At 43.4% G+C, this 13499-nt stretch overlaps 1 pseudogene; it reads left to right on the top strand.

Annotated features, from left to right (window-relative positions):
- Positions 1–7300: 7300 nt before the first annotated feature.
- On the top strand, positions 7301–9429 carry LOC130417293 (uncharacterized; annotated as a pseudogene).
- Positions 9430–13499: the final 4070 nt, after the last annotated feature.

Here is a 13499-nt window from a genome sequence, read left to right as displayed (position 1 = left end):
TTGGTCTCATCAGCAACAACGATGAGACTGCTTACAGGGGGGAGGTACGGCACCTGGCCACATGGTGCTCAAACAACAACCTGCTCCTTAACACCTCCAAGACAAAGGAGATAATTGTGGACTTCAGGAAGGGCGAAAGGAGGCACACACGACCCCATCCACATTAACGGGACGGCTGTTGAACGTGTTTCCAGTTTCAAGTTCCTGGGGACCCATATTTCGGAGGACCTGTCCTGGACCACCAACACCTCATGCCTGGTCAAGAAGGCTCACCAGCGTCTCTTCTATCGTAGGACACTGAAGAAGAACCAACTGTCTTCAACTATCCTGGTGAACTTCTATCGCTGCACGATAGAGAGCATCCTGACCAACTGTGTCACAGTCTGGTACAGGAACTGTTCTGTTGCTGAGCGCAAGGCACTGCAGCGGGTGGTGAAAACAGCCCAGCGCATCACAGGAACTACACTCCCTTCCATTGAGGACATCCAAAAGAAACGCTGTCTGCGTAGAGCTCGCAGCATTCTCAAGGACTCCTCTCACCCTGGTCATAGACTGTTTACTCTCCTGCCTTCCGGTAGGCGCTTCAGGTGCCTCCGGACAAGAACCAGCAGACTAGGAAACAGCTTTTTTCCCCAGAACTGTTTCACTATTGAACTCTGCTCCCTACTGATTCCACTACCCCTCATAACTTTAACTGTAATGCCGCTATTACATTGTTTACATTGCACTACAGGGCTGCCATGCATGACTGAACTGTACACACCAGTACTTCATGTTATCTGCTCTACCGGACTGTTTACACACACATAGTATGATTTGCACTCTATACTGCTCACTTGCACACCAGGAATATTACACTGAATGCTCATTTGCACTAATGGACTACTCTCATAACTGCATTACCGCACTGTAACTTCAATAACTGCACCAACTTCTCTACTGTACTGTAACTCATCTATTGCATTACTGCATCTATTGCATAACTAACTGCATCTACTCATCTATTGCACTATAACTTCAACAATTGCATTTACTCATCTACTGCACTGTAACCTTAATAAACCGCATTAACGCATCTACTGCACTGTAACCTTAATAACCGCATTAACGCATCTACTGCACTGTAACTTCAATAACTGCACTAACTCATCTACTGCACTGTAACCTTAATAACCGCATTAACGCATCTACTGCACTGTAACTTCAATAACTGCATTAACGCATCTACTGCACTAACTCATCTACTGCACTATAACTTCAATAACTGCACCAACTCATCTTCTGCACTGTAACTGTATAACTGCATCAACTCATCTACTGCACTGTAACTTTAATAGCTAATGTCTGTAACTTATGCACACTCAAGTCACTTGCACTATTGTATAGTCTATATTGTTATCTGTTCATAACCACCTGTACATTAATGTTCACAGTATAAAGCCTTCTGTTTATATTCAACTCAACTTTATTTATATAGCGCTTTTTACAATTTTCATTGTTACAAAGCAGCTGTACATGAGACACATTGAATACAAGTATGAATTCTAAAGCAGCCCCCCCCCCGGCCAGGCAGATAGTGCAAAACAATATGCAAACGGTGGTGAGGAACCCAAAACTCCCATAGAGAAAAAAACCTCAGGGGAACCCAGGCCCAACCAGGGGATTCCAGTTCCCCTCTGGCAAAAGCTGCTGCCTCTGCAAAAGCTCAACAGTGCTTGCACAATAAGGCTTAATAAAAATATAAAAAATAAGGATTTAAGATTATCATTAACAATCTCATAGCATTTGAAATGTTGTAGGAAAGACAAAGTTGATGCGTCCTTTATCCAGCTCTATCCTCTTAGCTCTTGTCAGGTCACCGCTTCCCATTCTCAGCTCTGCCATCAGGTCTGGGCATGAACTGCATCCTGCAGGGCAACCACCTAGAAGTGCATTACAGTAATCTAGTCTTGATGTCATGAACGCATGAATTAATTTCTCTGCATCTGACAGTGACAGCATATGACATAATTTGGATATATTCTTAAAATGGAAAAATGCAATTTTACAGGTGTTGGCGACATGGCTTTCAAATGACAGGGTACTGTCCAATACAACACCAAGATTCTTAGCTGACGACGAGGATTTTATGGGGCATCCGTCAATCGTTAAGCAGTATTCTTGGTTGTTACGCATAGCAGTTTTCGGTCCAGTAAGTAACACTTCTGTTTTGTCCGAGTTTAGTAGTAAAAAATTGTTACTCATCCACATTTTTAAGTCAACTATGTAATCCTTTATTCGATGAACTGCTGGGTTTCATGAGGATTCGAGGAAATATAAAGTTGAGTATCATCAGCATAACAGTGAAAGCTAATTCCGTGTCACTTTATTATATCTCCTAGAGGTAGCATGTATAATGCGAAGAGTAGAGGCCCAAAGACAGTGCCCTGTGGTACACCGTACTGGACTTGTGATTTGTAGGACACCTCATTGTTTATTGCTACAAATGAAAACGGTCGGATAAATAAGACTTAAACCATTTCAATGCTATTCCGTTAATGCCGACATAATTTTCGAGTCTATGTAGAAGTTAGGGTTAGGGTTAGGGGTTAGGACTGGAATGCATCATTAATGTCATTCCTTTGGAGGAAGGAGCATAATTGAGTTGAAACTACTTTTTCCAGAACTTTAGATATAAAAGGTAAATTCGATATAGGCCTGTAATTCCCTAGTTCTTTAGAGTCGAGTTTTTTTTTTTTTAAAAGAGGCATTATAACAGCCACCTTAAATGCTTTAGGCACATGTCCTAATGTCAGAGATGAGTTAATAATACTGAGAAGAGGATCTATAATTTCTGGGAGCATTTATTTCAGTAGTTTTGTAGGCATAGGGTATAGCATGCATGTTGTTGATTTAGATGATCTAATGATTTTAGACAGTTCATCGTGATCTACTGTAGAAAATAATTGCAATTTCTCCTTAGGGGTGCTGTAGTAAGTTTGTTCAGCGGATTTCACTACAGGTTGCATTGTTATAATTTTTTCTCTTATATCTTGGATTTTACTCATGAAGTAGTTCATAAATTCATCACTGTTATGCTGATAATCAGAATCTGACGTCGATGATGACTTATTTTTTATTAATTTAGCAACGGTGTTAAATAAAAACCTCGGGTTGTGATGGTTTTCCTCTATTAGTGTTGAAAAGTAGGCAGATCTAGACATTTTTATGGCATTCCTGTAATTTCGAGTACTATCCTTCCATGCTATACGAAATACCTCTAAATTAGTTTTCTTAAAGTTGCGCTCCATTTTCCGGGACGCTTTTTTTTAAGAGTCTGAGTGTGTTCATTATACCACGGTGTTGGGCTGCTATTTTTAATTTTCTTTAAACGCAGAGGAGCAACTGTGTCTAATATTTCCGAGAAAGTAGAGTTAAAATTTTCAATAGTAGTGTCAAAATCGTCAACGCTTTTACTCATCCTAGATATTTTAGACAATTCAGGCAGATTATCGAGAAACGCAACTTTAGTAGTTGAAGTAATCGTTCTACCATATTTGTAACAAGGAGTTTGATTTGCAGCCGTAGGCCATTGAAGCAAACATAATATTAGATAATGATCCGAAATATCTTCACTCTGCTGAACGATTTTAACATCATCCACATTTATACCATAAGAAAGTATTAAATCTAAAGTATGATTACGAAGGTGAGTGGGTCCTGACACATGTTGACTAACGCCCATGGAGTTAAGAGTGTCTTTGAAAGCCAGTCCCAAGGCATCTGTATCACTGTCTACATGGATATTAAAGTCACCGACGACAAGGACTCTATCTGCGGCCAGTACTAGTTCTGACAAGAACCCACCAAAATCTTTAATAAAATCTGTGTGGTCTATATACAATAGCTAGAATAAATTTTAAAAATGTTTTATCCTTAGTATTAGGTGTCGATACGTGAAGTACCATGACTTCAAAAGAATTGTATTAAAAATTAGACTTCTGAGAGGTGATAAAAGAATTTTTGTAAAGTGCAGCGACACCTCCCCCTCTACCTTTTAGACAAGGCTCGTGTTTATAGTAATAATCTTGGGGAACGGATTCATTTAGAGTAATATAATCATCTGGCTTTAGCCATGTTTCGGTCAAACAAAGCGTGTCTATTTTATGATCGTTATCAAAAAGTGCTTTATTTGAGAGAGATCTAATATTAAGCAATCCGAGTCGTAACAGTTGATTATCTGTATTTTGTTCATGTTTGATTTGTTTAACGTTTATTAAATTACTTTGAAGAGGTTTACGCAATATCTTATGTTTGCTAATCCGGGGGACAGACACAGTCTCTAATTTATGTTGTTTGTAAAAAGGGATTATTACATGTTGTATATTTTGTGTATTCTGTAACGCGAGACAGCAAGCAGACAGTTGGTTAAGTCATTCTTTCTCCTTCCTGACCTGGGCCCTAGGTAGTCAGACTTTAGCATTATTAAGACTGTGTGCCAAATTTCTAGAGAGGAGGGAAACCCCATCCCAGGAGGGATGGAGACCATCTCGTTTCAACAGGTCAGGTCTGCCCTCAAAACTCTTCCAGTTATTTATAAAATCTATATTATTCTGCAGGCACCACTCAGACAACCAGCCATTTAGTGATGATAATCTGCTATAAATCTCATCACCACGGTAAGCAGTAAGGGTAAGCAGTAAGCAGTTATATTGTTCATAGTACATACCGACTGTCATATTTTCATAGTACATGCCTATTGTATAGTATTTTCCTAATATTGTATTCTGTATTTATTCACACTGTATATCCTGCACTTACCAATTGCACTTCTGGTTAGACCTAAACTACATTTCGTTACACTGTACTTGTATATGTGTAATGACAATAAAGTTGAATCTAATTTAATCTATTAAGGAATATTCTTTGGCTTATCATGCCAAATAGGTTCGCCACCCCTGAAGTAGGTTTGTGGTCCATGAATAAATGACTGCTCGAAACAAGCTAGTGGCTAACTAGATGCTAGACACTACTTCCGCCTTTGTCCACGACACTGTTGCATCCAGTTTCTACGTCAGTAAAGGCGGTAACAAAGGGTAACGTGGATATGACGCCATTGACAGGCGACTGCAAAGCTCAGTGTCACTGTTTAGAATGCTGATTTCCTCACGATTTACAAGTACATGGAAGCATTTGATAAATTGTAAGTAATCCGCTAAACAAAATATTTACATATAATAATTGCCTAGTGGTTTCTGGATAGTTTACGAAATTGTTACAAACTGCACCTTTAAACGTAACAAAAGATTGTACTCACCCAACTTCTTGCATGACAGCGAGTTCGCCGGTTCAAACACTAGTAAACTCAGTTTATAATCAGATACATTCTCGTAGATTGTGAAGTATCGGAATTGAGTCAGGGAACCCGTTTCACGGGTTTATCAGAGTCAACGTTACTGCATGGAACGACAGAATGAATTGTTTCCCCAAAGATTATTGTACAGCCATTGAGACGTTAACATGTTGGCATTGAGCGTATCGTTATTGGATTGGGTTGGGTTGAAATACGGCGATCTAGGCGTACTAGCCTATGTTTACTGGTACCGGCGTCTGAAGACTCGTTTCACGCTAGCAGTGAGAAAGCGCTAGCGATGAGCAAACTTTAGCAGCGTTAGCTAGCGTTTGCAATGAGTTGGCGTTTAGCAGCGAGCTACCGTGCCTGCAGCAATTGCATTTGGAAACAAACAAGGTTACTAGCATGACGTAAAAAACAGGGATACGGAATCAATTCCCAAATCTGCGGGGAAAATGTAATTGGATATGTTGCTTAAAGGGGGGCATGCTGCGTGGCTGCATCATTTTAAACCCGTACGATCCCTTGAATACCTTACGTCCCTCCTGTGATGTGCAATCCTTTAGAGATGGCTTCAGGTAAGGATCCTTGTCTATTTATGTGCTGATAGGGTAGAGTCTATGATTGCTGATTGCGAACCAGCCGGTCTTAATTATATGCTCTGGTTTCTCCCGAACTTTGTTAATTGTTAGTCAACCATTAGCATCATTTCTAAGGTGGAAGAAGGCGTTTTTTTTATATTTGAGATGTGATTTTTATATGACCGGTTGCATCTAATATAACGCCTAGGTCTTTAACTGTATTTCATTGAGTAACAGTGCAGCCTTCAATTTGCAGGTTATAATCTGAGATATTCTGTTTACGTGTTTTTGAGGCTAGAAGTAATATTTCTTTTTTGTTAGAGTTTAAAAGAAGGAAATTACTAGTTATCCAATGTTTTATATCTTCGATGCACTCTCCCAGTTTGGATTGCTTTAGGAATCATCTGGTCTATATGAAAGTATATCTGTTTTAATATTTGTTTCCAGTGATATGCAAGAGAGTACAGATGCAGAAAACTGTCTAAATGAGGTGTTTTTATTAAAAACAGGGTAAATATGTTTCAAGGAACAAAAGCGCCTATGCTGGAATAAAAAGTCTTCCCTTAAGAAAACTAACCATAGTTTTATTACAGTAACTTTATCAATAGATAATAAACAAAAATGTGCTATATGGTCTCAGTACAGTAACCATAGTTTAACCATGAAATTTGTAGTTAAAGATGAGAAGGAAACATTATTTAAAATAATGAAAACATTCATTTTCCCTGCAGCCCTTCATTTGGATTCCTCACAGTAAACTTGGTGTGGCCATCGGGACAAAATTGTTGTTCACCACTGTTCTTAAGCAAAGCTTAACATGGGGGAAAAGTCAATAGAGGGCACAGAATATTCAATATTGTTCATGCTTGTTCCAGGATACTGACGTTTCAAAATTCCAACCAGTAGTTAATGTATTAACCATTAGTTAATATTCAGGTTCCATCACTGATGATGTGTCTAAATGCATCAAAAGTTGTATATTTAACTACTTTCCCCTGGCTTGGCCAGTGACTTTCAGGAACAGACTGGATGACAACCATGAACAGTGTGGCGACAACTGGAGAGACAGTGGACAGCTCTGAGAGACGGCAACCGGGAAGGGCCAACAACCCAACCTGCAACTTCTGTTAGGAAGTACCCAAGCAAGCTACGGAAAGGCCCAAAGAAATATACCCCCAAGGGTGCCCGAGAGGGGGGGGAGAATGAGCACCCCAACAGGACAGACTTACAGTTAACGACCAATGCAAATGGACTATCGAAGACAATTGCATAGCGTGTCTGCCGCAAAGTGTGCAGGAACCCGCATGGCCTGAAGATCCATGAGGCCAGGATGAAATGCTTGTAAAAGGAGCAACTGGTACAGCGTGCAGGGATCACCCCTGGTGAGATGCAGGAGGAACCAGGCCCAGAGTCACCCCACAGTGCCCGGAGCCTACTTGAACCAGCAGTCCCAGACCCAGGTGGAGTAACAGAACAGCGTCAGGTCAAGTGGTCTCCGGCTAGTAAGGACAAACAGTGGCTCCTGTTCGATAATGATGTGGACAACATCATAGAAGCAGCAGCCGAGGGCGGTGCAGACAGGAAGCTCCATACCATAGCAACCATCTTCTTCAGGTTTACTACCGAGAGGTTTGGTACAGTGGAGAAGGTGGGCACCAAGACCCCCTACGTGAGGGGGCAGAGAAGATCAGCCAGATAAGGCAGGAGCTGCAGTACAAGGAAGCGCAAGACTAGGAAAGGGGTGCACTATCAGAACTTCACGGCATCCTCAGGAAGAAGCTTGCCACTCTTCGAAGGGCAGAATGGCACAGACGGCGGGGGAAAGAGAGGGCCAGGAGAAGGTATGTCTTCATTGCAAACCCCTTTTGAGGCACCAAGCAGTTGCTTGGGCAGAAACGAAGTGGCCGCCTCGTTTGTCCCAAAGAGGAGATCGACCACCATCTCTGCAATACCTACAGTGATGTGGCTTGGGTGGAAGACGTAGGTCCCTACAGACCTTTGATAGATCCCCCAGGACCCACAACAGACTTCAACAGTTAGGAGCCCGGTTGAAAGGAGGTTCAGGAGTTGGGCAAGGCAGCCAGAGCCAGTTCTGCTCCTTGACCAAGTGGAGTGCCATACAAAGTGTACAAGAGGTGTCCCAGACTCATTCAACAGCTTTTGAAGATCCTGAGGGTTATCTGGAGGAGGGGAAGGGTACCCCAATTATGGAGATTTGCAGAAGGGTCTACCAGCACTTTATTCTCCTCAGGATCCTGTGGTCCCTGCTTCTGTACGAGTTCCCAATAACAACAGTAGAGGGCTTCGAAAAGAGGACCAGCCGTTACCTTCGTAGATGGCCATGCCTGCCAGGAAGCCTGAGTAGTATCGCTTTGTACGGGCAGAACAACAAACTGAAGCTCCCCATAAGCAGCCTGATTGAGGAGTTCAGGGTTACCCGTGCATGAGAGGTGTTGCAGAACAGGGAATCTAGTGACCCGAAAGTCTCCCGAGCTGGCATTGTAGTCAGTACTGGGAGGAAGTGGAGGAGAGGGGAACCAGTCGAGCAGGCCTAGTCACGCTTGCGTAACAGTTTGCTGGTCGACCCAGTGGCATCTGGACGAGCAGGATGAGGTAGCGTTCCAACCACACGCTACGACAAGGCCCTGGGCAAAGACAGACACCGACTGGTTCAAGAGGAGGTGAGAGCTGGTGTGGAAGAACTGCGCGCTTGCCAGATGGCGGGGATGCGACAGCAAGCCGCATGGACGAGATGGGAACAGTCAGTGGACCGCAAGATCTCCTGGAACAAGCTTTGGGAAGCAGAGCATTACTTGATCAAGTTCCTGATTGCATCCATCTATGAAGTCTTACCCAGGCCATCCAACCTCTTCTGCTGGGGCAAGGTTGACACATCATCTTTGTCCCTTGTGCCTCAAAAGAGGAACGCTAGAGTATATCCTCAGCTGTTGCCCAAAAGCCCTGGGAGAAGGACGCTACACTTGCCGCCACGACCAGGTGCTGAAGATGATAGCAGAATCCATCTTCATCAGCATCACCCAGAACAAGCCTCCCCGACCAGCCAGGCAGGCGATTGCTTTCGTCCGAGCAGGGGAGAAGCCTAAGCTCCAGCGAAGGGGGTTAGTGGAACTCCTTGGAACCGCGCCAGACTGACAGATGAAGGCCGACCTGGGGAAGCAGCTCACCACCCTGAGACCAGACATAATTCTGTTCTCAGATTCAATAAAACAAGTGGTTCTTCTGGAGCTGACAGTCCCCTGGGAGAAGAGTATGGAAGAGGCCAATGAGAGGAAGCATGCAACGTACGCCGACTTAGTGGAGTGCCGAAAACGGGGGTGGCACGCCCAGTGTGCGCAAATCGAGGTGGACTGAAGAGGCTTCGCAGCACAATCTCTCTGCAAAGCATACAGTCTGCTTGGCATCACAGGGGCACGCCAGAGAAAGGCCATCAAAAACACAACAGAGGCAGCTGAGAAGTCCTCTATATGGCTGTCGATCAAGAGGGGTGATTCGTAGCTACACACTACTTAGACACAAGTAGGGACTTGATCAATCTCGGCTGGGTCGCCTGGGTGAGGTTGTATGATGTTGAAAGACACGAAACACCCAAATTATTTTTTCCAAATTACGTCAGAAAGTTTGCCCAATTTACAAAACAGTGTATTCTGAACAAACAATATTGCGAGAGTTTGTAAATTGCATTGCAGCATGTTTAATTCTATGTTCTTTTTTGTTTTTCTTTTAAAGATTAGTCTTTTAGTTCCTGTTGGCTTAATTTATGCTTTAATATCTTTGTTACTTTTAGTTATCTGATACTTTTGGTTGTTACCATGGTTGAGGTAAGTGTTGTAGCGATTTTACGTGAATGTTAAAATAATGATGAGCTTAGCTCACCGAATATGATTCTCAGCAAGATCTAATCCATGAAATTAGTTATATAAAACATAAATTTCGATAAAAAACATTGCTTGCCATAGTTTACACAGGGAAATGTGCATTGATATTCCTTCATTCTTCATTCAAACCAGTATAAAGACACTCAACACAAACTGTTTAAACAGGTATTTCATACAATGTGGTCTGTTTGAGGCAGAAAAACACATACAATTGTAGTAAAAGACAAATGAAATTAATTAACTAATTTTAAAATAATCAACCTTTCACGAGTTCGCCTTGCCTCTAATGAACTGGGACTGATACGTGTGCGTGTTTGGCGTGCTGTACCCGGGCGAGGGCTGAGAGCTCGGTGATCCTCCTCGAACTCTGAGAACTTGACCCTTTACCGGGGAGAGGGCCCCAGGCTTGGTGTGTGCCTGGACCTGGATCATACACCCGGATCATACCCCCGGTGCTGAGGTAAAAACGGGCTTGTGGTGTGGAGTCGGGGTGGAGGAGGGATGTTGACAGACTTCCGATAGAATGGAGGTGAGGTGGCTGGACTACTTTTGGGCAGTATCGCTGCAGCGTTAAATTGGCTTCTACTAAATTGGTTTCTGCTGCGGCAGTGTACGAGTTGGAAGCACGGGCCCCTGCGGGGGCAGTCGCTGTAGCGATACTAGACTCTTTGATGCTGGAGTGATTGAAGTAGCTCTAGAAAGCATGTGATGATTTCCCACCAAGGGTTTGGGTCTGGGGTTCGGAGAAGCCTTTTTGTCAGGCCTGCTTGATGGAATAGGATATTGTTTTGATGTCTAAATTTGAAAGGTCTGAGATGATTGTGTGGAGTTTTTGGTTGAAGCTGGAAGTGGTGGAGAGTTCTGAGCATCTTAACCTGAAGGCGTTGGAGATGCGGGTATGCTGAGAAGGTTGGGTGTGGTTGGATGGGAGACTTTATATTAGATGCAGTGTCCTCATTTGTTGCTTGGCCTTGCTGTGCTTGATGAAATAGGAGATCGATTGTTGTCTACAACTGAAAGGTCTGAGATGGTTGAGTTGACTTCTTGGGTTGAAGCTGGAAATGGTGGTTAGTTAGTGGTTAGTAAACAGCCAGGAACCTCTGAGTCACATTTGATGAACAGCTGTCTTTCAATGATCACATTGCAAAGACAACACGTTCATGCCGATACGCCTTATTCAACATTAGAAAGATGAGACCCTATCTCACTGACCATGCGGCACAACTCCTTGTCCAAGCCCTGGTAATCTCAAGGTTGGACAACTGCAATGCTCTCCTTGCTGGTCTTCCTGCAAAGGCTATCAAACCGCTCCAGCTGGTTCAGGACGCAGCAGCACACCTCGTCTTCCAACAGCCCAAAAGGGCTCATGTGAACCCGTTTTCATCTCTCTCCACTGGCTACCGGTCGAAGCCCTGTATCAGATTCAAGTCACTAACGATTGCCTACAGCCAGGACCATCACTGGATCTGCATCGGCTTACTTTCACACCCTCCTGCACTCCTACACCCCATCAAGATACCTGCGTTCAGCAAACCAGCGACGTCTTGTATTGCCTTCTCATAAGGACAGTGAATCGCGTTCCCGCTCATTCTGCTTCACAACTTCTTCCTGGTGGAACATTCTTCCTAACTCTGTCCGGTCAACCACATCTCTCACAAAATTCCAAAAACTACTTAAAACCCAACTCTTCTGTGAATACCTGACAGACAAATAAAAATAAAATAAAAATAAACCCTTTCTCTCAACAGGTAGTGGTCTAGCTTTAGTTGAAACCAGTATCCTTGTATTGGCACCTAATGTATTATGGCTCCTGCAGACATATCGCTTGTTGCTCCCTAACTCATTGTAATTCGCTTTGGAAAAAAGCATCTGCTAAATGACTAAATGTAGTTCTGAGGAAGCTGAAGAACGCTAGTGTGAACATGGTGTCAAGCATGCAGATTGAATTATAGCCTTGCAGTGTAAATGCATGAAGTGAATCGCTCGAGGGTGGTTGGTTTCCTGAGGTCTGTGATGGGCTCTTTCAATGCCCTAGAGCCGTGGTCACCAACTCTGCTCCTGGAGATCGACCATCCTGCAGACTGTAGGTCCAACCCTGCTTCAGCACACCTATACTGTAATTCAAGGCAATCCGAGGACACAGAGAATGCTTGAAGGTCCCCTACCCTCTTGAAGGAAGCGAGCGCCATCAGGAGGCCCGTCTTACTCGAAAGGTGAGGAAGATCAGAACCTCCGAGGGGCTCTAGGGGAGCCCAGAGGGGCCCACCAAGACCACGTTAGGGTCCCAAGAGGGTAAGGAGCGGAGACGAGGCGCATTCCGCCCTCTCGCGCTCCTTAGGAACCTGGGGACCAGGTCGTGCTGCCCTAGAAACATTCCATCAACTGAGTCGTGATGAGTGGCGATAGCGACTACATACACATTCAGTGTGTTGGGGAGATGTTAGTCTCCAGTCTCTTAAGAAGGACAACACGATCCCGATCGAGCACCTCAGTGGGACTTCTCATTAAGAGAGAAACCAGGACGAGAAGAGGGGCCATCTAGAGGCCATCAAGAGGGTTGCTTCAAGAGTTGTCACTTGCCACTGAGAAACATCTTGCTCCAGTCGTGGTGGAGTTTGTTGTGGATTAGCGTCTTCGGGTGCTTCTACGTCAGACTCGGGCTCAAACTGGTAAGGTAAAATCTCTAGCTACAAATATAATATAAATGACATCCAACTACCAGTAAACTGTAATCCTGTAATGATGGTAGGCGTTCCATATGCGACACAAGATGAACGCGTTTGACAAATCACATGACACAAGGCTAGCGGATAGAAGAGGACTAGATGGATGAATCTGGGAACAAATAATTTTAGAGAATAGTTGCCTATTATTACAACATAATAGTGTCTTTTCACCTTGTATGAACATAAACTTGTTGATGGACACTCCACAAACCAAAGTAGGACCTACATTTACATTTATACATTTGGCAGACGCTTTTATCCAAAGCGACTTACAAGTAGGGTAGAGTGGGCAGCTATTACTGCAGGGCAAACAGGGGTAAGGTGCCATGCTCAAGTCATTGCACTTCAGTCATTTCCTGGTGGCACGGAGAATTGAACCAGCGACCTTCTGACTATGAGTCGAACTCACTAACCACTAGACCACAACTGACTGAAATACTGTATTTTCATTCCTCCTGAAATCAGTGAGGATTAGATTTCTTTTCTTTTCCTTTCGTTTTTGAGCACCGCTTTGATACGTGCACTTCCTTGCGTATATCTGAGTGTCTAAATCAAGCCTCAAATGATTTGCCCACTTGAAGCCGCTAGGGGGCCCCAAAGCTTGCGGGGCCCTACGCATTTGTGTGGTTTCAGTGGTGCTACTGGGTAAACTTGACTATGTTTGTGACAACTAATAACTTACATGCAACACGACAAAAGACATACATTTTGTACACACAGGATGCAACCAAGCAGATTGTTATGTTGTGTCCCGCCTGTGGCATCTGGTGAAGACACAGTGTAAAACATATATTTTTAAATTGGGTAGACTTCAGTCTCTGTTTGTTGAATTAACACAAAAACACGCGTGTGAAAGGTTGCCTTATTATTTTTAGTTGATGCAACTATTTTTTTTACAGTGAAGGTCAGTATCATTGGACTAATACACAACCAACATGCAACCTGTTTTATCCTTGTCCATCTG

The sequence above is a fragment of the Triplophysa dalaica genome, chromosome 1 (assembly GCF_015846415.1).
Source record: "Triplophysa dalaica isolate WHDGS20190420 chromosome 1, ASM1584641v1, whole genome shotgun sequence".
NCBI lineage: Eukaryota > Metazoa > Chordata > Actinopteri > Cypriniformes > Nemacheilidae > Triplophysa > Triplophysa dalaica.
This window is presented reverse-complemented; position numbering and strand designations above follow the sequence as displayed.